This window comes from Camelina sativa, chromosome 4, assembly GCF_030686135.1.
Source record: "Camelina sativa cultivar CO46 ecotype springtype chromosome 4, ASM3068613v1".
In the NCBI taxonomy this organism is placed as follows: domain Eukaryota; kingdom Viridiplantae; phylum Streptophyta; class Magnoliopsida; order Brassicales; family Brassicaceae; genus Camelina; species Camelina sativa.
In genome coordinates, this window is record NC_141883.1 from 2364821 (window position 1) to 2392438 (window position 27618).

Genomic DNA, 27618 nt, shown 5'->3' on the forward strand with positions numbered 1-27618 from the left:
TTTTCACCTCTTCCATTTTTGTCTCATCTCAGGGCATGGAAGTTGCGATGTTTTGTAAGAAAGCCCAACTATCAAATTGGGCCTATAATGTGAAGGCCCATTTCCTCTTAAATCTTTCGCCGGGGGTTTATTGAATTCAATTACTAATCGAAACGCCATTGATCCTCTTCTTCCATTTTCGTAACTGAGGAAGAAGAAGATGAAGTCTCTTCATCGTGTAGTAGGATTGATCGCAAGAAGTACAGCCAAAAATCCGATTTATTCGCATCCCAGTTCGAATCTCCCGTCGACTCTCGTCAATCTGATGTCAACGAAACCTCGAAACGATGAAGACAAATGGAACGACGCATGGGAATCAGCTTGGCTACCAGATGATCTCACGGACAAGAGCCGAGCTCCATGGGAGAAAGACGTGAACTTCGATTCGACGGCGAAGATGGAAGAAACCGATGTGGAAGCGAAGGCGTTCGTGGAGGATATGAATGAGCATTGGAACAAGAGGAGAGGGAAGAAGAGTGGAAAAGCGGAGAAGAGAGAAGTGAAGATTGATGATGATGGAGGAGAATCATCATCATCATCATCGCTTTATAGTTTGGAGACGATGAAGAAGGATTATAGGTTGAAGAAGCAAAGAGTTCATGCTTCTTTCGTGGGTTAAGGAGATTGAGAAATTGGAAGAAGCCAAACTGGGTGATTCTGGATCTGGTGGTGGAGCTGATGATATTGATCGGCTTCTTGATAGTTGCTCTGAGTAATGATTTCTGATTTTTCCCCTAATTTCAATTTTAATTTCGATTTAGGGTTTTGTTCGATCAGTATTGTGTTAATTTCACTTCACTCTAGGGCTGTGGTTTAGCTAATACTTGAAATGGTTTTGTTTGAGATTGAGCATATAGAAATTGCTCGGAGGATGATTTGAGTGAAGTACATGCTTGCTTAGGGTTGAAGCTCTGTGATTTAACTGAATCCCTGAACAGGTTTTGTGATTTTGCTTGTGTACAATCTCTCTCAAGTATGTTTATTTAAGATTCATATCAAACGGTTAGAGAGGTTTTGCTATAGGGATATCTTGGTGTTTCAATTATCTTGGGATGCTTTGTTATGTTTAATATATTAGATGGTGTTTGGACGATCGGTTGACTTGTTGTTGGTGAGTTTGATCGTTTGATGGTTAAAAACATTCAGGATTTTCGACTCGGTAGACCATGATTTTGACAAATTGGAGGTTTCGAGTGGATCTGAAATGAAGAACAAGCCTGATGGTTGGGAATCAACAGCAAAGGAACAAGATGGAAATCTTTAGGAAATGTCACAAAGAGAAGAAGACATACTTCTCCAAGAATTTGATCGTCGGACTGCCTTTTGCAAATTTCAGGTACAACCACCCAAAAACTTCATACAAATGAGATCCCATTGCTGGTCGTCTATACATCAAGTCTGATCTCTTCCAATAGAAACGATTCAAAAGCTTGAGACTTTCTCTTCTAGATTTCTTCATTATGTTCTTGAAATTTCTGATTGATTTGCATGCAGATAGCGAGTTTTATAAAGCAACACATATTCAGTAGAAGAAGACCGATTGATGGGTGGAGATACATGATCGAAGTGATCGGTCCAAATGCGAGAAAAGGGAAAGGAAGTGTTTCTAGGCTCCCAGCTTTATCGGATGTGTCGACTCAGCCTTTCAGAGAAGAAACGGGCAGCCTCACTACTTTGAAGCGGCGGTAGAAGACTATTAGAGGAGTTCATGGAAATCATTTCAAATCTGCGTCAAAATGTTTGTTAGATTGTTAAAATATTCACAACTTGAATTAAGAACAAAATATATTTTTTTTAAAATTTGATATAATCACATGAGTGAGAGTATGCATGAGACTTGATAGGGTCGAAGATTGATTGTATTGGCTTTGATGAGTTGAAAATTGCGATTAGGGAGTAGTTTAAGAACAAAAACAAAACACGTTGCTACTAAAACCTTTAATAGTAGTCTGTGCCGACCTTTAGGGATCCGCAAATCTCGCAATCCTTCCCTTGATGATCAGCTTCCTTGTTGTTGCACCAAAACAGAGGGAAATATGTCATGATTCTCATAAAAATACATCAAATTGTCACCAAGGAGATGGGAAATCTTGAGCTTCATAATATCAGGTCTTGGACCGACATCTTCATCTTCATCTTCATCCCATAAATCAGTCTCGATACTTACTGTTAGTTTGAATCGTAGTAAAGGGCATATAAAGAGAGGTGGATGAGGGAGGTTGTCGCCGGAATCAATGACTGCTTGTTCCATGAAGTCTCTTTCGTATTTGATTGGTAATGGGTTTTTCTCGGAGGAGAGTGGGATGTGTATCTGTGGCTTTATAACGTTTTGGTATAGGAGATATGGTTTCCCATGGATTTCTCCCTTGTGAAATTCTCCGACCGAGTCCATAGCTGCTCAGATCGAAGATTGTTTTTGGGATATTGTTATCCATCCTTCTTGCCCCTACATATGCAGGCCCTTATCTAGTTATGAAATAAATGTTAAACAAATTGCAAATAGAAGTTGTTAAAGCCTATAGCACCAAAACGTTAAAACAATCTTTTTATATATAACAATTTTGAAATCGTTGAAGAGAATAAAACTTAAATTCTAAACAATTTTTTAAAATATAAAAGAAATTTTATTTCTTGAAGTAAATATATAAATAATTTTAGTTAGAGAAAAAATCATATTTGTATTTACCTTCATACATTTATTTATATTTTTTATATATAATAACAATTATTACAATAATCTAAAACTAAATTATACCCCACCAAAATCATATTTGTAATTACCTTCATACACTTATTTATATTTTTAATATTTTATAACAATTATTACAATAATCTAAAGCTAAATTATACCCCTACCAAAACTTTTGCCAAATACATATCATTAAAAATATTATTACTGTCAAATTTCAAAAACGTTTCACAACTTATTACAAAATATTTTACATGCAAAGAATTCATCAAAGCAACATATAATGTAGTAACCACATACAATTTTACCCGTATATTTCACCATTAAAAATATGCTCTTAAAACCTAAATTATTTTATTGTTAAAGTCTCTTCTTTATCACCACCTATAAAATGTCTTTTAAACAAATTAAACAAATTTTATGTTGCTTGGTAGAATTATAGTTCTTATAATTACTAAAATTGTATTGTGACATAATTTCTTCAACCATTCTTTTTTTTTACTCCAAAGATATTTTGGATGAACAACTGGTGAAAATTATCTACTCTATTACAATGATTTTATGACAACCCAATTAAAGTTGAGAAATTGAAAGAAAGTTAATATCACATAATAAAAATAAAAATTTGAATATTATAATTATGATGGTATATATAAAGCATTAGATAATTCAAATATACAAAATAATAACTTTATAAACAATCCAAAACATGATATATGTCATAATCAAGTTAAGAATCGATGCCTTATTTACTCTTCATAAGTATCACATTATACCAAAACTATTTAGAACTATGACCTCATCTCAAATATTCTTGAATCGTAAGTTCTCAACTTATTTCTATCTGAATTAAAAGTTCTCATATATTTCTCTATATACCTGGATTTAAACGATTTACGAACCAAATTCGATAGAAAACCACATAAATCAGGTTTGAAACCAATTTTAAAACGGTTTATCATTCCAACTTCCTAAATTACAAAATCGCTACCAAATACATCAACCACCGACTAATCTTTGAAACTTATAACGCTACTAACTGTAGAATTACTTTTGGAACCTCCATCAGTGTCTCCATCCTCGATTAATTTAGCGGGCTTTATATACTTTGATTCCATTTCATTGCATCTGATAGCTTCCATTGAAGAACCCGCAAAAATAAAAGACCCAAAATAGATCAGCAAAATTATATCAGAAAAAATCAAAGATTAAAGCTTTTGATATAAACATGTAAATTTTATGTTGATATAATGTTATTTTCTTAATTAGCTGTTCCTATTATGTTTCAATAATAATGATTCTTTTGACATAACTTATGTTATTTTTTTTAGATTTGTTATTCACTATTTCTTGATTAATAATAATACACATGCTTAATAAATTGTTATTTTGTTTATACATGTCAAAATCTAATTGAAAACACATATAATATAATAAGCGTAAGATATTTGTTAGATTCGCTTGCAAGATATATGTGGTTAAATTTGATGGTTCAAATGTTTGCTAGTTTTAACTTTTTTTGATCGTTTGTAATAAATCCTGAAATATATGTTTTCGTTAGATGAAAATGTCTCGAAAAAAGAGAAAAAGTTAAAAATTTAAAGTTGTTACTATTTTCTTAGCTGCATAGTTGTAAGCTGGAGTCCCTATATTTTGTTAAATAATAAGTCAATTATGAAAAATATGTATGTGAAGCTGAATATGAGTTTTATACTTACGCATTGATTTAGTTTGTCGACCCATGCATGCCTGAAATGTGGCTAGTTTCAATCGCATATGAGGTTCATCGGTAAGCGCCTTCTCCATCATAACAATCTGATCATTATTCATAATGGTTCTATTCCTTTTCTTGGCTGACTTTTCATTATTTTCACAGTTTTGGTTTCCATCTGTAGTGCTCATGTTTGAAAATTCTAATTGAGTTGATACATCGGAATGACGTATTCATCTCTATATATATGACAAAGATCTGAGAGAATACATATCTTTATATTTAAATTCCTTTTCTTTTAAGATTAGGCCAAAGAATTCAATATAACATAGGATAGTTTTGTATAAGTTTAATTATTGTAAATTTTTTAGGATATTTTTTTTTAAGATTAGGCCAAGGAATTCAATATAACATAGACGATTCTTTTTTCTTTAAAATTACAAAATTGTATAATTTAATACAATTATTAATTATTATTTTAATAATCTACAATGTAATAAGATTTTGACACATGTCGCGATCTTATGAATTAGTAACTTTTGAAACCATACTTTATATAATAAGATATAAAGGGATGTATTTACAATTATTTTCTTTTTAGGATTAACAAATTTTTTATTAATATAATAAGATTACAATTATCTTATTTTTCGTTTTACCAAGCTTCAAAACTGTGATTTCTGATCGTTAAAATTGACACATGTCACAATCTGATGAGTTACTAACTAGATATTTAATCGTTAAAAGTCACACGTCAAACGATCTGGTTTGATATTTAATCGTTAAAATTGACATTTGTCACGATCTGGTGAATTTTTAACTTTGATCTCTGATCGTTAAAACTGACACGTGTCGGTTACTAACTTTCAGAACTAAAGTTTATATAATACGATAGTATATGATCTAGTCGTGAATGTTTATTTAGTCACATAGTTCAAGTGGCAAATAAACTATGGTCTATATGCTATTTTTCACACTACTATGATAAATTTAATACAACTAAGCTATATGCTATCTTCATCTGAATGTAGAAAGTCATTGTTTTAACTTTATATACAGCTAAGCTTGGTTGACAAAAATCTCAAAAACAAATACAGATAAGCTGAAAATTAAAAAAATTATATACAGCTAGTTTACTCTGTTTCAAAAAGTAGTTTGTGCAATTTTTTCTCTAGGTCTTTTTATTATTTACATGATAATATGATTCAGTATTTATTTATTGTAAATGGATAAACATACTTGTTTATATAGTATATTTATTGTTAGAAAACTTTATTTTTAATAATAGGCTATTTACAAAATTAACTTTTTTTTTTACAGAATTAACTTAGTTATACAAAAAATTCATATTAATTTGGCTATCTAAGGTTTCCAATTGTATGAAAATGTTTCTTCATTTACACAAAATAATAAAAAATTATTTTACAACTATACTAATTATTAATATATTTTCTAACATATTTATCTATAATCCGTAATCTGCTGATATATTGAAAATTCATTGTCTTCTTGATCTGCTAATATATTACTACTAATAAAATGGACAATTTGAACTTTTTTAGAGTGTCCACATCATCATATAGAAATTCTTCCAAAGAGTGCCATGTGTCAATGCTCAATGAAAGCTTTAAGCCCCTTTCTATCAACTAATCGATTTCATATTTAAGTTTAAATTGTTTCTTCTCTCCTTTTTAATAAGTTATAAGTTTTCTAACATTTGGCTTCATGTCTCCCTAAAACAAGATTTGTCTACTTATTTTAACTTCCAAAATCTAACCCGTCCACCGGCACCGCTATCTCCAGTATTTCAATTTGAAGGTTAGCTTCCTTGATTTTTATGAGAAGTTTAGCTTTGTTATTTTGTTTTGGAAAAGATTTGGTTCCACCTACGAACTACTTTTTGCATCAAGCTACGAAACTGAAATTTTCCACGTCAGTGTTTTAAGGGTTTCTCATTTTCCATGTTTTTAGTTTTATTTTAGTAGAAGTTTCAATCTTTTTTTTAACTACCAAGAAAGGAATTCAGAAAAGAAAAGAAAGAAAAACACAGGAAAAGCCAATCAAGTGATGAGAAGAAGCAGGAAGCCAGGAACAATGATGAAAATGAGAGAGAACAAGTAGTTCTATTGGACGTTCGGAATTTCGGATCGGAGTTCCATGAACACAATCATAGAAGGTAAGTGTGTTGAATCTTTGGGCAAAATTTAATTGATCTGCATGCATAAATACAGATGAACAGCTTCAAAAAAGATGTGAGCGAGTTTGTGGGTGTTTCTCTTGCATTTATTGCTGAAAAACAAAAAAAAATTTAACTGTGGGCAGAGAAACTGTTGAACTCATCTCATCATATAGTTTTTAATATTCTACATTTAATTGAAAAATTGAAATTCAACAAGTACATCTTTTACAATTATTTTAAATCATCTCATCATATAGTTTTTAATATTTTACATTAAACTCCTCGTCTGTTATAAATATCATAATTCATTCCATTGGCATGATAATGTAATTATCTACACTTTCTAAGGTTGTATTCAAAATTGCACTCCCCAATTAATACTAGTAGGATTCTTAAAATTGAATGTCAATGATGTATATATTGATGATTTATCTTTATTAATTTGAATTTCCATTTATTACTTATAAATTTTGCTAAAATCTAATTCAAGAAATTGCTATTTAATGCTTACAAATGAATTCAAATAAATAATTGTGATGTTATTAGAGAAAAACAGATTAATTCTAGTATTTTTGAAAATTTAAAATCTAATAATACAACAAAAAGATGGAGTTCATAGCTTCTCGCCGGACGAGAAAGAATCGATCACTCAAGCAAATTATACCTTGGGTGGATGTGGTGGTTGAGGTATGTTAGAATGTTGATAATATTTGTGTTCACAGTGTCTTAATCAAGTAGTTCCAGACAAAATGTAATCCATGTTTTTACTATTTGGTTGGTTGATCACTTAAAATGATTGGTAATTTATTGTGATTTTCAGAGTTATGGACCTCATAGTCCCAAGCTCTCCTACTATGACATCCCTTCAGAGGAGGTCCATAGCTCTAGCTCTGATGATAGTGAGAGTGAGAAATCTGAGGGTTCAGAATCTGATAGTAGTGAAGAGGTTAGTGATCATTTTCTACAGCTAAAAAAATTAGTTTCGACAGCTTTAGTATCGACTCTTGTTATATATGAAAGAGGAAGACTATGTTGCTGCAATTGATGAAGATCTCCCGAAGTGAACAGGTTTGCACGAGGAGGAAGAATACTTGACTATGTATGTCATTGCAATTGATGAAGATGGTTTATGATCTATTTGTTATTTTATTATGCGCATTTTTAGGTTTTATTCATAACTTTTTCGAAATTACAGGTAAGGAAACTTACGAATATGAACAAATAATTAATTTAATCTTAAAATGCTCAATTTTTGAGCTCATATTTGACTAAAAAAATGCAACATCCTTAAAATTGAATGCCATATATTGATAATCTATCTTTATTAATTTGAAATTCCATTTATTACTTAGAAATTTTGCTAAAATCTATTCACGAAATCGTTGTTTAATGCTTACAAATTAGTTCAAATATATTATTAGAGAAAATTAGATTAAATCTAGCTAGTATTTTTGAAGATTTAAAATCTAATAGTACAACAAATAGATGGCAGTGATACAATAAATTTTCCTGTGTATAATAATTGTGTTCAAGGAATCCAACTATAATTTCAGATAACCATTGTTCTTGTTAAGCCTCGTTGGAATTCAATCATATAATATAGTCTATCTCCCCTATATATTAATAATAGAGAAGCAAGCTGATATATCACCGCCCTATATATTAATAGAGAAGCACATTTGAGAAAAAGCTGATGTATCACCGCTAGAGCTCAGTGCACTTTTTAGCAAAATACCCTTAAATTTTCTAATTAATTACAGTTCTATGCCATTTTATTTATTTTAAAAACACTTAACTAAATAATAATTAGATATGTCATCATTTCTACACGAATTTAATAGTAAAACAAAATTTCACTAAAATTTACTTACAAATATACAAGTCAAAATTATATTGATTTCTTAAAATTAATATAAATAATAATTTCTTAAAATCAATAGAAGTAAAATATTCTAAAAAGGCTATAAAAACATATCAATTAATATAAAGTTAATATAAATAGAGAACATATAACTTATTCACATAATCATATAAAAATGAAATGTTATTTTTTTATGTTAGTGTTATTACCATAATAATTTAAATAACAAGCTTTCAATAGTTATTAAAATAGATTATAAAAAGAAGTGTATTATCCCTGAAATATCACTAACTCATTAAAAGAAAGTTAATTCTCAATATATATATATATATATATATATATATTCATAAATAAATATTAAAATGACAACAAATTAGGGGATATCATGATGTGTGATTATTAATATATCTAAGTATGTAAACTAATTAATCTCAACATTTAGTGTGATTATTTATCAAAAAAATGGAAATATTGATAATCGAATAGGAATATACATTCTAATTTTATATTCATTTATGTACTATTAAAAATGTGAGACAATAACCCTTATCATTATAAATAAACTTAATACTCAAAAAAAAATCATAATATATTTAAAATGAGTGATTATTAGATTATGTAAAATTGTTGTAGTTACCCGACAAACCATAAATATAAATTTGATTTTTAAAATACACAAAAATATATTGCTATAAATTGTAACATTTTATAAATAATTTTTTTACCACGTTCACATATTTCACAGGTGAATGTATTCTTACACGAATACGTTGATTTTGGAATTTCATTAGTTTTTTCATAATGGTTTTTTTTGGTAATAATCCGTCATTTATAGAAAATATTAACAAATCGAATAACTCAAAAGATTTAAATAGAATCAAAAATATTAAATCAATAAATTAGATTATCTTCAGAAAATTTAATTTATAATCCGATTGTTACTAACATATAATAAAATTGAATAATTAAACTACCGAGTAATTTAGTATATGTTGTTATGGTTACATAATAAACATGCAAAATTGTTATGATTACAAGATAAAACATAAGAAGATATGAATTTGATTTTTAAACCATACAAAAGACATGTTGCAATAAATAGTAACATTTTATCAATATTTTCTCTACCATAAAACCTTTTACATATTCAAAGATTTCACGGGTGAAACGTATTTTTTACACGAAAAAACGCAGCTTTGAATAAATTAATAAAAAAACTTAAGTTATATATTATGTTTAACACAAACAGATATTGGTTCTAGGATAATAATTTTACTTATAATAACTTTCTTTAAATCGATCTATCCCGCACTATGTGCGGATTGTTACTATTTCTATATAATTGGGATTTTAGTACGCTAAAGCCACATACTCCAAAAAGTAGGAAAATAACCAAAATAAATATGGAGATGCGGGGTATCGATCCCCGTACCTCTCGCATGCTAAGCGAGCGCTCTACCATCTGAGGTACACCCCCATCGATGTTTGTAGTTAACATTTTTAACCTATCGATAATATAGAAAAGTTAATATCTAATATAGAGTCTTATGCACAATTTGCAAAATCAATGTCTGATTTATCTGCAGAAAATATACCAAAATTATAAGTTTTCAATTAGTGGTTTTCAGAATGGGTACATCTGTTTCTTCTAGTTTGATTTAAGTGAACTTCTTAAACTATTCAATCACATAAAACAGCAAAACTTGAGGAACAAAGAGATCCCAGTCTCTAGTTGTTGCGTCACCAAAACCTTTTATAAGCAGCAACTATTTTAGTTATGCCTCTTTTGGTATATCTGCAGTGAATTGTGTCGTAAATTTACTAAGTATCTATCTTGGCTCATACACAATGTCAATTTACTAAGTTATGAATGAGGAGATAAGTACTAAATTATAGGAAACTATCTTTACTTAATCATTTTTAAAAAATTGAAAAATCTAAATATGTATATTTAACTACCTTTATTTATAATCCTTGATAACCCCAAAATTTAGAGACTTCTCCTTATTAGTTAAGAGAAACTGAAACAAATAATATTTCATCATTTTTATTTTTGGGTGTAAATCTAATATTCCATCATCTGTATAAATTTATTATATTATATATTAAATGGTTGTCCAAGCGATATGTGAATGATGTATCTTTAATTCTTTATATATTTTTATTGATTTGTGTATATATATATATACATGATTTGATTGTTTGATACTTATATTGAGTATAGTTTACACTAAATTTTATATAAATATAAATGGTAGGTTTGATTGTTTATATATGGCAGCAAATTAGTTATTTTTTTGGTTTTTTGAATGTTCAATAGATATAGATTTTGTAACCCTGTAGTCAAAGTTATTCTTCATCGCACAAATTTCTAAAGTTGCTTGTAACGCTTCCTTGCTTCTGAAATGTTTTCCCTGCTGTACCATTGAATCTTCAACCGCTGATCCAACTTTAACGTCGTAGGAACTTCTGAGGAATTGATCATTTCGTTTATCCTCATTCACCATAGCTTCAGTTTTTTCACGCACATGACAATCATTGCCCCTTTCAGTTGAATCATGTAGTTTCTCATTCAAATCAGTATTCACTCTACTCCTTTGGTTGTCACCTCTTGCTGTAAACGTCACACATAATCGTATGCTACTCTTCCTTTTGAAGTAGTCAGCAAATTTTTTTAGCTGTCGTTCATTCTTTACAAGAACTGGAGGAGAATCAACGCCGAGATCTATAGGTAGATAGCTGAATTCCACATCAACCATAGTATGTTCTATGGTGTAGTCTTCTGAAACCATCATTTTTAGTCCTTCAAGAGTTGTTGTAGATTGCAAGGTGAGTAATCTAGCACATTTTTCTTCATCAACAATAAACTTCCACTCCTTATCAAAGGATCTCCATTCACCACATGTTACATAGATCTGTAACATATTTGTATGTCCCACTCTCGTGAAATAATTTTGAAAGTGGAGGTCGTAATAAGAAGAAATAACAAAGAAGAAGAAATAAAATCCATATAATCGATTAGGTATAAAAAATCTAAAATATTTAGAACACAACTTCTAATATTTATAGACGTAATCAAATGCATATATTCGGTTTCCTTATTTTTAGATTTGTTTCCATTTTGTTAAAGAAATTCTAAATTATGTGGAACTTATTTTCTAATTTTTATAGACAAGCTCCAAAAATTTAAAAAAACACATTTTAACAATTTTAGAACATTAATAAAGGTTAGAAAATGTATTCTAAATTACGTAGAACAAAGAGGAAACAATAGAATACATATTCTAGATTTTGTAGAAATCAGTATTCTAAATATTGTAAAACATAAACGCCTTCTACATTTTATAGAACATGTAGAGTGTGTAGAATACATAATCTAAATTTTGTAGAACATGAACAGTATATAGAATATATATTCTAAAATTAGATTATGTGTTCTAAACTTTGTAGACAAATTTTATACATCGAAAACGTTAACAAAAAGAACATATTTTTGAACTTTTCTGTATCTTCATGCTTTCAACATCATTTTTCTACAGATTGTTTTTATTTTTTTTGGGAAAATTGGTTTTATTTAAGATAAAGGGTAGTTTAGGAATAAATTATATCTGTTCATAGAATGCATAGATGGACGAAAATTGATTTATTTATCCTTTATTTCCAATTTTCCCTAGTTATTATTCACAATAAAATCTTGTTAAAACAAACATTTTTTTCAAAAGAGTGGGTGAAGAGAACAAACTCCATGTTGTTGAATATTCCTAAAATAGATATTATAATTAATTTACATAATTAGTATCTAATATCCGGGTCGAGGATGGTTTTGTACTTCGCCCGGGTGATGCCCCAACTATTGGTGCTGCCAACCATCGCCGTAGTCTCTCTCCTCTTCATGCCGAGATTGAAGCCCTTGTTTGGGCTATGCGCTGTATGATTGGGGCGGATAATCAATCTGCTTTTTTTCTCACTGACTGCTCCGACTTAGTGAAAATGGTGTCTTCGCCTTCTGAGTGGCCAGCTTTTATGCCTTATTTGGAGGACATACAGACGGATAATGAGGAGTTTGTTTCTTTTTCTTTGGTCTACGTCCCTCGCTCTCAGAATGGTAAAGCGGACAATCTTGCGCGACGTGTTCGCACATTACCGCACTTAGTTACCTATATAAACAATATTCCTTCGCATTGGCTTGTTTGAGCCAATCTTGTTCTTTGTTGTCAAAAAAAAAAAAATTAGTATCTAATATCATCCTTTCTTTATAGAAAAATTTCCTCAAATGGTTTCAAACTAATTTCACTGATATGGTTTGTATTTACGCAATATCTACCTATATATTTTTAAAATGAAAATTAAATAAATAAAATAATAAGCAAAATATATGTAAAATATAAACAGAACATATATGTGTTTGTAACAAATAAAATATGGGCTCACATGTCATACCATCTCTTGAAATTTAATAGAATGACATATGTCAAAAGATAATAACATTAGATTTTATGAAAATATAACTTTATTATATAAATTTTTTTTTTCCCTTGTATTATATTATGGAGGACATTGTTGGCAACTGCATCCACTTTCTCTCTACAAAAGCTCGCCACCATTGTCACATATTGCACAAACAGACTCAAAAAAATCATCGTCTTCATCATCTGATTTACCTTCATCCGAAGCTACATAAGTGTCGTCATCTCCTACTATGAAATGTGTCGCCACCATTACTAATTAGCACACGGTCTGATATAATCTTAATCTTGATCTTTATACCGTTTAAGTAATAGTATAAGAAAAGAGAAGCAAACAAACGAACATTCAATGTTGTTAATGTTGTTCGACTGTTAGAGCAAATGCAGTGCAAGGTTCTTAGATTAGTTCTCACAAAAATAAATTAATAAAATATTAAAAAGTAAGAGAGAGATAGATAATCGATTCTCATCGGAGAACTATTGAGAACCCTTGAGATACTCTCTTGTCCATATATCACAATATATTTAGTTTAATTTTTTATCTTTATTTAAAATAGAAATAATAATTTAAAAATAATTAAATACTATTTTTTGAGAGACTTGGTGAGTCTCTGTGCACTGCACATGTTCTTAGGTATTCGGTAATAGTATAATTAAGAGCCAATTAATGATATACATATTGGTAGGGGTAGAAATAGCATAAAAAAAAAGAGAAACAAACATAAGTCTAATAATTTTATACTGATATCCTTATTTGCGAAAAATCTATACTATTAAAGCAGAATTATTCACTAGATTGAAATTGGACCATGACTTTGTTTTGGTATGTTTTTCATTAAAAATATTAGAGAATCACTTAATTTAATTAAATTAACCTATAGTTTCGATTTATCTAAATGAACATTATACCCTTTGCTCGACCACTTAATTACGACCGGGTCGGGACGCGGATCCTCTTTAACCCGAAAATAGAAGAAATAAAACTCGCAGATCTGTTTGTACTCCAGGTTTATTATATTCGGATCGTGTATTTGGTTTGATTCAAGAATAACTATTCATGTCGCCAAACAGAGGTATAATCCCTATAAATAAGAAAACTGGTATCCGAGTATATGGTTTCAGTAATATCAAATATTAACTACTATCATACTTAATCCCTATAATTATTACGAATATTAATAATAATGAGAAGTCTTTAATACTTATGGATTGTGACTTTGATGCGTCCAAAATAATCAATAGATTAAAAAAAATTTGAGTTAAACCTGTTAAAACAGGTATTTTTATCAAACTATAAATTAAATTGGTTTTTTACAATTTGCTGAGATTTGATATATCAAATATTAACTTCTAAATGATAACCTAAATATACCTAATTTCACTATAAATACAATGGTTTCCTAACCATTAAAATATCTCACACTAAAATTTAACAAGCAACTTCTACTATTTTGACGACAAACCAAAATAAAGAAAAACTCATCCTCTTAGAAAACTACTATCCTATATTGCGGTCGTGTCTATCCTCTTACAAAACTACTATCCGATATTGCGGAGTGTCTCTTCTCTTACAAAACTACTATCCAATATTGCGGTGTGTCTGTTTTCGTGATAAGCTACATTTTACAAACTACTTACTCTATTAGGATTTCCAATTTACTATATAACCCCAAATATACAAATAAACACTATATAAACAAAGAAAATAAGTCAAAATAAAAAACTACATTACAAAAAAAAAGTAACTAACAAAATATATAATCTCGTGCTGTAGCACGGGGTATCACCTAGTAAGAATAATTAAGAGCGACATTTATATCATTAACTTTGGCTCTTAATGATAATTAAAATAATGATTGATATTCAACCAATTAATGGTGATTTAGAAATGAGAAATTTATGCAAAACATAACAAAAAGAATCAACTCTTTTGGAGGGGTATTCACCTTAGATTTTAAAGGATTTGGTAGGATTTTAACATTTTAGGATTTTGGAAGATTTATGTGAGTTTTAGGAGATTTGATTGTGTTTTAGAGTTTATATATCTTTTAAAAAAGAAAATAAAATGTGATTCTATGAGATTTGATTGTTAAACTTTAGGTGATTTAAAAAAGAAAAGTCTGAATCATTCTTTGAAGCTTGGGAGCGCTTCAGAGCATATGAGAAGGACTGCATTCATCACAGTTTTATGGATGACGGCTTGATGAACAAATTTTATGAAGGTGTTGACCCTAAAAACCAGTTATCTGTACACGTAGCAAGTAGTGGTAATTTTGCTACAAAGACGATTGAGGATGCTCAAATTTTAATATGCAATCTTCTGTGAGTGATAACAACTACCGCAAAAGCCCTTCAGACATAGAGAAAGATTCAATTCAAGCTTCGGATATTCGACAACTTCAAGAAACGATGAGTTTGGTGGTTAAGATTATTCCAAAAAGGAACAACACAGTCGAAGAGCTGAATTATATTGGAGCTAGGAGTAACTACCAAGGAAGATTTTACAGTCGAAACTTCAAGGATCTTGAACATGAATTCAACCGTGGCAATTTTGGACAAAGAGCTACATTCACCAACTTTCAAGATTTTCAAAGAGGATTTCCTAATCCAACCCCGACGAATCAAAGTCCTAACTTGGAGAATATTATGCGAGAAATTGAAGCAAGCCACCAAGCATTTGCAAACGACAAAAATTTGAAGGCGGATAATATATATAAGGATTTTAACGACAAGATAATGTCTCTCACGATCAAAGTTGATAACCTGGACAAGCAGAATAAGGAGAGTGCTTCTGTTTTCGAGAAATCCGAGGAGCCTACTTTAGAGACTCATGAGCGAGCGCCTCAGAAAGTGCTGATCTAGGCGAGTTGAACCTTTTCCCTGCTGCATAGTCTCATATGATGATTCTCTTGATGGCTCCACCGAGTTTAGGGCAAACTTCGATCCATGATGAGGACATCGATAGTCAACTTCCCGAAAAACCCGTTCTGCCATTTCTTGAAGAACCCGTTCTACCAACAATGATACACAAACTGATGACAAGATTGGGAGCAAGAACATTAAGGGAACAATTCAACAAGTCATTGAAAGTCTGATTACTCTCATTGAGCTAGAAGATTCCAAAGAGAAGGCTCCAAAAGCATCATTTTTGCCGGTTTTACAAGGAATTAAAGAACCCGATCATTTCATCATTTCCGAAGCAATCAACGAAGGGCTAGAGCGTGCATGAGAGCTATTACCAAGGTAAGTGTTTGAATTCAAAAAATAAATGTTGGTTCTTTTCTTGTTTTGCAGGAAACGACCGTTGGGTCTTTATGAGTCTTTTATTTATTTAAGCCCTAAAATCGAGTCTGTTGTTTTTGCAAGTTTAGTCCTTTTATTTGTAATAAATTTCGACCCTAGAAGGTCCCCCGCTGCTGGATCGTTATATAAGGTCCCTTCTCAGCATTGTAACCTTTGAAATTTTTATGAAATAAAATGAGAGTTTTCTTAGGTTTTCTTCTGAGATCGAAGCAACCGCCCTTTTCTCCTTCTTCTTGTGTGTGATTCCTTGCAGACTGAGATTTGACTTATCATAGATCCTTTCACAGATCTGTGTGGCTTCCTTCACTCCACCATCTATCTCTTCACCGTCCACTGCTACCGAATAGACAGAACAGTGTTATCAACCATTTGTCTATTCACCATCTCTTCACTACATTCCATCTATCATCCAACGAGTAGGCAGAACAGTGTTATCAACCATTTGCCTATTCCCATCTATCCACGTGGGTTCCCTCATCCGGGTACCTATATCATCTGGTATCAGAGCTAAACGCTCCAAATCAGGTTTTATCTATCCCTTTTGTTTCAGTTTATTTCCCTTTGTTTGCTTCAGTTTGTGTCTGTTTCAGTTTTTTTTTTTCAGTTCGTTTTTCACTTTTTAGATCTGTTATTTTCGTGTGTCTTTGCTCTATTTTGATTGTTCATCTTCTAAAAAGAAAACCCTAAAAGAATTTCATTGAGATCTGTTTTTTTGATTGCCCAAAACCTCTCAAATCCTAGATCTGTCAGTTTTTGGTAGTTTTCCATATTTGGACCTTTCGACTTCCTGTGCGCTTGATCTCTTTTTCCTTATCTTACAGAAACATTTTGAACCATGGGAGAACAAGGAGGAGAGGTGAACATGGCTGAGATGCTTGCAGCTATTCAAGCCCAACTCCAAACGCTTGGTGATCGCATGACACGAATTGAACAGCCCCCACCTGCACCAAGAGCACTAGTTCGTAACTTGCCAAGAGGAAACCATGAGGTTGATAATGGAGATCAATCTGATTCAGAGGAAGAACATCAAGGTCTTAATCAACACCAAAGGCCAAGGAGACACTACCAACAATGTAGGGTACGAGATAAAGGTAACATAAGAGAAGGAGGCTATGATCTTAAGCTCAATCCACCGACATTTGCTGGAAAGGTTAATCCTGAAGCATACATTTATTGGGAAAGACGTATGGAGCATATATTTGGATAAAATAACTATTCTGAACAGAGAAAGGTATACCTAGTTGCTGCTCAACTTACCGACAATGCCTTAGCTTGGTGGGACAGAGATGTGTCTGAGAGGAGGAGGCATAGACATATACCAATCACTACTTGGGATGATATGAGGTTTCAGGTAAGAAAGAGATATGTCCCAGCTTATTACCACCGGGAGCTACAAAAGAAGTTCCGCAAGCTCTCACAAGGAAGCAAATCTGTTGAGGAATACTTTGAAGAGTTTAAATCTCTTAAAAACAGATTGGAGGTAGAAGAGTCTGAGGAGAACTTGATGGCGCAGTTTCTAGATGGTCTTCATGATCGGATTGCTAGAAAGGTGGAAAGACAAACATATCATGATCTTGAAGAGTTGTTGCACCTAGCAGTCCAAGCTGAACAACACATCAAAAGGAAGACAGCTTCTACTAACCGCAGTAAGAATCCATGGACACCGCCACCTTATAAACCTTTAGACAAGGGAAAATATCTTGATGTGGACCAGAGATTTAAAAGAGCTGCACCTGAAGCATCAAAAGTAACCAAACCAGAGCAAGGTAACCCTACTAACCAAAGAGCTCGTGATATTACTTGTTTTAAATGTCAGGGAAAAGGACACTATGCAAGGGAGTGCCCAAACCAGCGAGTAATGATCCTTAAAGCCAGTGGAGAGTATGAATCACAAGATGAGGAAGAAGAAAGTGTTGAATCTGAGGAGGATATTGTGGATAGGGGTGTAAATTGGTCTGTCCATGTCCAATTCAAATAAGACCATGACCAATTGGACTGTCCATGAAAACCAGATAATACATGAATTCAATTATGCTAAAAATTTATAAATTCAAATTCATCATTAAACTCATAAATTCATACATAACAATCATAAATTCATACATAACACTCATAAGTTCATATTAAGTCATACATAATTCATAAATTCATACTTATAAATTCATACAGAACTCATAAAATTTCTCCCAAATTTAAAATCCCTAATTTTTAAGGCTTATTGGACAGCCCATGTCCAGATGAGTTTGGACCATTCATTAACGGGCTAAATTGGTTTTGGGTCCATTTGAACGCTTCAAATTTGGTCATGACCATAACCAGTCCAAATTAATTTGGACATGGGCAGCCCATGGTCTCTGAGACCAATTGACATCCCTAATTGTGGACTATCCAGAGATGGGAGAGCTTCTAGTCATAAGGAGGGCTGTTAGCACTCTTTTTGATCCTGAAACGATTCAAAGAGAAAATATCTTCCACTCTCGCTGCTCCATAAACTCCAAGGTATGTAGCTTAATCATTGATGGTGGTTCATGTACTAATGTAGCCAGCAAGTATTTGGTTGATAAGCTAGGTCTCCAAAAGAAAAGGCATCCCCATCCATACCGGCTTAAGTGGCTTAATGATGAGGCTGAACTAAGGATCTCCGACCAAGTCACCATACCATTCACCATAGGTAAATTTCAGATCAAGTTGTGTGTGATGTGGTTCATATGCAAGCTGGACACCTTCTTCTAGGACGGCCATGGCAATTTGATAAGGAGACTTTACACAATGGCCAAACAAACTACTACAATTTCTCACACAACAACAAGAAGCATACTCTAGCTCCACTCACCCCTCAAGAAGTGCATGAAATGCAACAAACCATGTCAAAGGGAGCTAAGTCAAACAAAACTAATCTTTACGTAACACCTTCTACTGTCTTGAAATCAATTAATTCACAAGACAAGGTGCTACTATTGATCTTTAAGGAAGGTTTGTTTTCAGGTCAAGAAGAGAAAGACTTACCACCAGAAGTGCTTGAACTATTAGGAAGGTTTAAAGAGGTTTTCCCTGAGGAGATACCACTTGGACTACCGCCTATAAGAGGAATCGAACATTAGATTGATCTAGTTCCAGGAGCACCACTGCCTAATAGACCAGCCTACCGAGTAAACCATAAAGAAGCAAAAGAGCTGGAAAAGCAAGTTCGTGATCTAATGTCAAAGGGCTACATTTGTGAAAGCCTAAGCCCTTGTGTTGTACCGGTTCTTCTAGGGCCTAAGAAAGATGGAACTTGGAGAATGTGTGTAGACTGCAGAGCAATCAACAACATCACTGTCAAATATAGACATCCCATTCCAAGGCTTGATGGCATGCTAGATGAGCTTAATGGAGCTACTGTCTTTTCTAAAATTGATTTAAGGAGTGGTTACCATCAAGTGAGAATGAAAGAAGGTGATGAATGGAAAACAGCTTTCAAGACAAAACAAGGATTATATGAGTGGTTAGTCATGCCATTTGGACTCACCAATGCCCCCAAGCACTTTCATGAGGTTAATGAATCAGGTCTTAAGGGAGTACATCTGTAAGTTTGTGGTTGTTTATTTTGATGATATCTTGATTTATAGCACAAGTCTTGCAGGTCACGTAAAGCATCTTGAAATGGTGATAAAAGCGCTTAAGGCTGAACATCTCTATGCTAATCTTAAGAAATGCACGTTTTGCACTGATCACGTTGTGTTTCTAGGATTTGTTGTGAGTTCGCAGGGACTAAAGGTCGATGAGGAAAAGATCAAGGCTATACAAGACTGGCCAATTCCAACAACCATTGGACATGTTAGGAGCTTCCATGGGCTGGCTAGCTTCTATAGGAGATTTGTGAAGGATTTTAGTACCATTTCTGCACACTTGACATTGATGATTAAAAAGAATGTGGAATTCAAATGGGGTCAAGCACAAGAGGATGCATTCAATCTTCTCATAAACAGCCTCACACATGCACCCGTTTTGGTACTTCATAACTTTGATAAAATATTTGAGATTGAATGTGATGCTTCTGGTACATGAATAGGTGCTGTTCTAACTCAAGGAGGAAAACCAGTAGCATACTTCAGTGAGAAACTCAGCGGAGCTGCACTTAACTATCCAACCTATGATAAAGAGCTCTACGCTTTGGTAAGATCTCTAGAAACTTGGCAACATTATTTGTTATCCAAAGAGTTTGTTATTCATACAGATCATGAGACACTCAAGCACCTAAGAGGACAAACTACACTTAAGAAGAGACATGCAAGGTGGCTTAAATTTGTGGAGACATTTCCATATGTGATTAAGTACAAGAAGGGCAAAGAGAACATTGTAACTGATGCTTTATCAAGGAGACATGCTGATAAACAGGTTTTCACCCAGGGTATCAATTCCCTATGCAGTTGTAGTACCAAAGGTTATCAATCCAAATGGTTGTTTATTGCTAGCAGGAAGGATATGATCAGAACAGTGCAAGTCAAGCCAAGCAAATGAGGGTTTAGTCTAACAATCCTAAAGTGATAAAAGAAAAGAAAGTCAACAAGGAACCACACGACCTAAGTACTCGATGCAAGCATTCGAGTACAGAATCGGGTGGGGTGATCGAGTAGGCAAATGAAGTATGAACAACTCGAGGGATTACTCGTTGCAGGTTATCGTGTACCTGATCGGGTAAGAGATCGAGTGATAAAAGAAAATGCAAGCAATTAAAATACGAAAGCTTCGAAGGATGGGGTAATCGAATCCTAAGTATTCTTGACCAGTACAGATGCCTTACATGCCTCATGCAAATATTTCCTAGACAATGAATCTCTAAAATCTTGTTAAAACACTCTCGCACTAGAAACAATCAACCTTGATCACTCCCCTACCCAACTCTCGTTGGAGAAACATGACCAAGCAGACATTAAGATCCGATTCATTATTGTCAGTAAACCCCTTACTCATCTAATCTCTTAGGCTAAGTGAGTAAACCTCTAGCATTAAGCATCTCATCTACACCTCTCGGTGGTAAAACACCTTAGATCTAATCTCAACCTCTCGGTCTGTTGACATCATTAAGAACACCAACCTAGAAGGAAATCTATCTAACACATACAATCAAACTAAGGCATCCTAACCGATCAAGAACACAAAATCATCTATCCCATCCCTAGAAACTTTACTAAACTACTCGGAAATCATGGTAAGAAACATAACAACAAATATAAACGAGAATTGCATTATATTAAACGATAAAGTAGAGGGATAAGAGTACAAGACAAAAATCTAAAGAAATGATAAAAAGTTATGAAATAAAATCTAAAACAAAAAGGAAAAGTGTTTGAGTCGCTCAGTTCTCTCACTATAGACGACTAGCTTCCCAGTCCTGCCCGAGGGTCTACACGATGGGGTACACGAGGATGAGGAAGAGGAGGAGGGGTTTATATATGGAAACCCCTTTGACCTAGCTTCCTAGTCCTGCCCGAGGGTCTACACGATGGGGTACACGAGGATGAGGTCGAGTTCGTCCTCGGGTAGACTTTTGGGTTGTTCTTCATGCTCTTGGATCCTCCTCGATCGTGTTGGGGCTCGGACTTGTTCTTCCAACTCGATGGCTCCTTCTTGATTTAACTCCTTTTTTTTTTACTCTCTAAGGTTTAAACTTTAAACTTCTAGCTCTCTTCTCTCTTTTTTTTTTTTTCTTTGCTTTGCTAAAGTCCTAATATGTATATATATATATATTTTCTTTCTTTCTAGGAGACTATAGCAAGATATTTTCTTTCTCTTTTTTTTTTTTTTTTTTTTTTTTTTTTTTTAACTTAGAGACTTAGAGCTAATTGATTTTAACCTTAGGGACTTCTTTTTTTTTTTATTTCTCAACCCAATCCCAAATAGACATACTAACCACCTATCTTTCAAAACCGAATCTATTAGCTAGTTCAAATTCTAACTTAGCTAAATCAAGAGGCAGTTCTTTGTCGTTCTCAATACTCTCAAGGTTTCACAACCTATAGCACAATGAAAAAGGCCTCACTCAACAATTCACAACAAGGTTTGAAAGAAAGGTTTGGGTTCATGGGTAGGACAAACAGATCGGGTTAAACAAAAAGATTGGTAAAAATGGAGTGCTAACCCGAGTTTAGAGTTACCATGAGCAAGTATTCAAATTCCATAAGCAAGACATTTTAAGTTCAAATTAAGTCCAATAATATAGAGATGTTCCAATGTTCAAGCAAGTGGAGGAAGTATTCAAAAGACAGAAGGTTCTAAGCAAAGATTTTTCATTTTTTTCCAAAGATTGATCTAGCAACAATGAACTGTGATTAAGGGCTATAGCTTCAATCCTAAGGTTTGATTTGAAACAAGGTAGTTTTAATCATTGTCCCCTAAGATGCATATGCAACAATCCTATATGAAACACCTAATATGTAAATGTAACTACATGAACACTTTTTTTTTTATTTTTATTTTTTAAATATTTTTCAATTTTTTTTTTGGGTTTTTCAATGCACATAGATGCAGACTCAAATGAATAAAACTAGCATGCAAAAATTTGAAATAAGAAAATTAAGAAAATAAAACACAATGTTAAAAATATTCGAGGACCCTCCCCCAAACTTAAATTACACAGTCTCTGTGTAAATAAAAGTTGGAAAAAAGAATCCAAGAATCACACAAAATAAAAATAAAAACTAAATGCAATGGTATTTACAAAGATTGGATGAAAGTGGTACCTTATGGGTTGGTGAAGAAGGAGGTTGTAACAGCCTCCATACTCGCCAACGTGTAGCCATGGTCGTCTCCGGCTTCAGCAGGTGCCGGTGTTTGCTCGTCAGAGAGCTCGGTGATATGCACGGACGACTAACTCGGACCAGCATCCGAGGGGTTGATCGAGGGTGGGATCGCGTAGCTCATCGGGTAGGGCATCGGGTAGTATGACGGGTATGGCGGAAGAGGTTAAAAGAAAAAATACTTTAAAATGTAAATGATATTTACAAACCTGCCTTTGGGATTTCCTCCCAAGTGAGCTTGACTTTCAGTTCAACTCAGACTGGCGCGGGGTCGTCGAGACGCAGAGATGATACCACCTCTGTGCTCTCATTTTCTATGTATTTCTTCACTCTCTGCCAATTCACAGTAAATTCAGTCTCATCTTTACCTAGCAAAGTCACCGCTCCATAGGGCAGGAACTCTTTAATTTCGAAGGGTCATGACCATCTTGACTTAGAAGATACCCTGGGCCCGCAATTTTTTTTTTTATAAAATTGCAAAAAGAGAAAAAGTAAACAAAAGTAAGTAAAACAAATAAGCTAAAATTAAAAGATACCTTTGGGACTTCCTCCCAAGTGAGCTGGTTTAAAGTCACTAAGCTTGACTCTTCATGCTCCTTAAGCATGGGGTCCATGTGGAAGAGGTTCTGGAATCCTCTCCATTGCAGTAGGCTGGTTCAACAGATTTTCCAGGTCTTGTCCAGGTTCTAAGGCAAATGTGGTGTTGACCTCTTCAAGATGTTGCACCTTCCTTTGCTTGGTGTTTGTAAAGAAAGCTTGACCATCAATGGTTGGCCTCTTAATCCCCTTCTTCACATCAAACTCCATCTTGAAATGCTCACCATGTTCTATTCTGATCTTGCCTTGCTTCACCTCGATCACAACACCAACTGTTGCCAAGAATGGTCTTCCTAGAATCAGCGGATCATCCGGTTCCTTGTCCATATCGAGGATCATGAAGTCGACAGGCACTTCCAATCTTCCAATCCTGAGAGGCAGGTTCTCCAGGATACCAATCAGATGCCTCACTGTTCTGTCGGCCAGAACCAAATACAATTTACTTGGTTTAAAATCAGTGAATCCTGGCTTGTTGGCAACTAAAAGCGGTATAATGCTAACTGAAGCTCCAAGGTCGCACACACAGTTCTTGAAGATCCGAAGTCCTATCGAACACGACAAGGTGAAAGAGCCAGGATCTTCAAGTTTTTCCTCAATTTGCAGCTCAGGATCCAAGCAAACTCCACTTCTCAGAATTTCAAAACCGATCTCCTTGACAGCTTCCTTGACCTCATCCTCCAATCGAGCTGCTTCCTTGGCAGCTTCCTGCTGAAGCTCGTGTGGGAGCAAAAACTTAGGTGGTGGAGCTTTACGCTTAGCCATTCGCTCTGCAAGCGCCTCCAGCTGGATGTCAAGTGCAGCATTGAACCTTTCCTCTAACTCCCCTTCTACTAGTGCAGGTGGTTGAGGCTGATCTATCTTTTCAACATCTACTCGATGCATCATCCGATCAACACCATCGTGTAGGTCATCGGATTCCACTTCGGGTTATTCTTCGGTTTGTGATTCTCGAACCAGTGCTCGATCATCAACTCGATCAGTCTCTTCGGGTGAAGACTCGGGTTCATACTCAGATATGTAGTACTTGGCCTCATTTCGCATTGGGTATTCCACCTCCTCCCCATCTTGATCATCACTGTCCCCAGTGAGGTAGTCCTCATAGTCATCATCAAGGAGGATGGCTTGAGCAGTTGCATAATCCTTGGGGTTTTGAACAGCTTTACCTGGGAGTTGGTTGATCTTTGGGGCTGGTTGGTTGTTGTGATGGCCTTCCAGGTATCGAACCTTTGTGTTAAGTGATTTGTACTTGGCATTGAGATCATTGTACCCTGAGTCGATCTTGTTGCTCATCTCTGCGAACTGTTTCGCGATGTCCATAGAAGCGGTAGCCTGATTCTGAATCATTTGTTGAATGAGACCGCGTAACTCAGCTTCTTGTGATTGGTTTGGTGGACCTTGGTGTTGTTGGAATCCAGGTGGTTGGTTGTAGGTTCCTGAATACTGCGGCGTAGGTGCATAACCTTGGTTGTATAGGACAAAAGGCTTCTGTTGGATCTGGTTCCCTTGAACTGCAGATGGGTAAGTTTGGTCCTGAGGATTCGCAATATTCGGGTTTCGATAAGATATATTTGGATTCAGCTTGAAGTTGTTGTACCCTCTGTTGTACCCTCCTTGGTTGTTGATGTAGTTAACATCCTCTAGTTGCATAGTCGCCCCATCTTGTTGTTGAAACTGCTCTTCCTCTGATATAGCATGAACATGCTTCTGCTGGTTGAGGAGCTGATCGAGCTTGTCATTGAGGGCTTTTATGTCCCTCTTGTACTTGGCATCTTCCTCTCCTGTAGATCGCATAGAGCGATCATATTCCTCATTGTAGTCGCCATCAGATTGAGCCAAGTTCTCAACTAGGTCCCAACCATCATCAACATCTGTGTTGAGGAAGTTACCATGGCTTGCGGTGTCCAGCAACATCCGTATCTTGGGGACCATGCCTCGGTAAAGTGTTCTCAGCAATGAAGCATTACTGAAGCCGTGATGTGGACATCGAGTAGTGTATCCCTTGAAACGTTCCCAAGCGTCACTGAACGTTTCGTTGTTCCTCTGGATCGTGTTTGCATGCACAGGTATGTGTCCGAGTGTGTACACGAGGATCAACTCGATCCAGGTGATCGAGTGAAGGGTCGGGTGGGTGCTCGGGTTGTACCTGAGATTCAAAACAAACAATGCGAAAGCAAACAAGTCAGTATCCAAACCAAATATAAACAAACGAACTTGATCTAGCAAGCGCTGAAATCCGAAACGTAGCAAAAGTAAAACAACTAAATGGCAACGGCACCAAATTGATAAGTATCCCCAAAACGGCACCAAATTGATAGACAGGTTTTCACCCAGGGTATCAATCCCCTATGCAGTTGTAGTACAAAGGGTTATCAATCCAAATGGTTGTGTATTGCTAGCAGGAAGGTTATGATCAGAACAATGCAAGTCAAGCCAAGCAATTAGGGTTTTGGTTCTAATGATTCCTAAAATAAACAAAGTAAAAGAATATAAACAAGTAAACCACACGACCTAAGCGAATAACAAAGCAATCAAAATGAATGAAAATGACATTGTATTAAAAGATAGAGTAGAGTAGAGAAAGTAAAGGATAGAAATCTAAGAAAACTACAAAATAAAAATGCAAAACAAGAAGAAAAATGTTGAGTCGCCCAGTTCTCTCACAGAAGCTCTCACTCTCTGGTTTGAGGGTCTGCGGCGTGCTACTTTGCAAGCTAAGGGAATATGGGGTTTATATATGGAAACCCATTTGACCTAGCTTCCTAGACCTGCCCGATGATCTACTCGATGGGGTACACGAGGGTGAAGTCGGGTTACTCCTCCGGTGGATCTTCGGGTTACTCTTCATGCTCTTGGATCCTCCTCGATCGTGTTGGGGTTCGGACTTGTTCTTGCAGCTCGATGGCTCCTTCAGGTACATGCTTGAGTTGTCCTTGTTTTTCCCCATTTTTGGCTCTTTAGCACTTGTTTTCATCCAAAATATGCAAATGTAGAAATGCAACACCCTAAATGCTCTAAAAGTGAATTTCTACAGTAAATGACCTAAAAATGCTATGTTAGAGGTATGAACAATGCAAAATATGGACAAAAAAGGATGTTAAAAACATGTAAATTAGAGAGTTATCAGCTTCCCAGGGAATAGCCGAAGCTTTGAGTTGAACAAAAGGACTTTGTCTCCAGCTTTCAAATCCTTGTGTCGAATCTTCTTGTCATGAAAATCTTTGGTTCTTTCCTTGTAGATCCTCGAATTACCATAGGCCTCTAGCCGTATCTCATCGAGTTCGTGGAGATCCATTACTCTCTTCTCTTGAGCAGTCTTTATGTCCAAATTCAGCAGCTTGGTCGCCCACATTGCTTTGTATTCAACCTCGACCGAAAGGTGACAGTTTTTTCCATAAAGAAGCTGGAAAGGGGTACGCCCAATCGGTGTTTTATAAGCAGTCCTGTAAGCCCACAACGCATCATCCAGCTTGAATGCCCAATCTTTTTTTTGTGATTCCCACAATTTTGGCCAATATCACTTTGATCTGTTTGTTGCTTACTTCCACTTGTCCGCTGGTTTGTGGGTGATAAGCTGTTGCGACTTTATGCTTGACTCCATGCTTTCTCAACAAGCCATCGAAAACCCTGTTAATGAAGTGGGTTCCTCCATCACTGATCACTACTCTTGGGATCCCAAATCTCAGGAAAATGATGCTTTTGAACATCTTCATTACGACCTTGTGATCATTCGTTGGGCTGGCGATTGCTTCGACCCATTTCGAGACAGAGTCGACTGCCACTAGGATGTACATGTTTCCATTCGAGGGTGGGTTGAAAGGTCCCATGAAATCTACTCCCCAGACATCGAAAATTTTGACTTCTAAGATTGGCTGCTGAGGCATTTCATTTCTTCGACCTATGTTACCCATTTTCTGGCACGAATCACATTTTGCTATGAAGAGCTGTGCGTCCTTGAACATTGTTGGCCACCAAATACCAGCTTGGAGTATCTTTT

General features: G+C 34.5%; 2 long non-coding RNA genes, 1 other non-coding gene and 2 pseudogenes across 5 annotated transcripts; 3 read left to right on the plus strand and 2 right to left on the minus strand.

The window, feature by feature from the left end:
* The first annotated feature begins 113 nt into the window (after positions 1-113).
* On the plus strand, positions 114-1875 carry LOC104779620 (protein GAMETE CELL DEFECTIVE 1, mitochondrial-like; annotated as a pseudogene). The gene is made up of 3 exons (XR_015596413.1): positions 114-751; positions 1186-1375; positions 1534-1875. The product of XR_015596413.1 is annotated as a protein GAMETE CELL DEFECTIVE 1, mitochondrial-like (transcript).
* On the minus strand, positions 1210-2562 carry LOC147945238 (uncharacterized). Of its 2 annotated transcripts, none has more exons than XR_015596414.1 (2): positions 1999-2562; positions 1210-1765 (listed from the first exon to the last, which is right to left on the minus strand). It is a non-coding gene; the product is annotated as an uncharacterized LOC147945238 (long non-coding RNA). The 2 variants fall into 2 exon arrangements; XR_015596415.1 differs by having other exon boundaries at positions 1976-2562.
* A 3570-nt stretch (positions 2563-6132) lies between these two features.
* On the plus strand, positions 6133-7877 carry LOC147945239 (uncharacterized). Its single transcript, XR_015596101.1, has 2 exons — positions 6133-7305; positions 7439-7877. It is a non-coding gene; the product is annotated as an uncharacterized LOC147945239 (long non-coding RNA).
* A 7146-nt stretch (positions 7878-15023) lies between these two features.
* On the minus strand, positions 15024-15132 carry LOC147945240 (small nucleolar RNA R71). Its single transcript, XR_015597940.1, has one exon. It is a non-coding gene; the product is annotated as a small nucleolar RNA R71 (small nucleolar RNA).
* Positions 15133-25590: 10458 nt separating this feature from the next.
* On the plus strand, positions 25591-25703 carry LOC147945241 (small nucleolar RNA R71; annotated as a pseudogene).
* The last annotated feature ends 1915 nt before the right edge of the window (positions 25704-27618 follow it).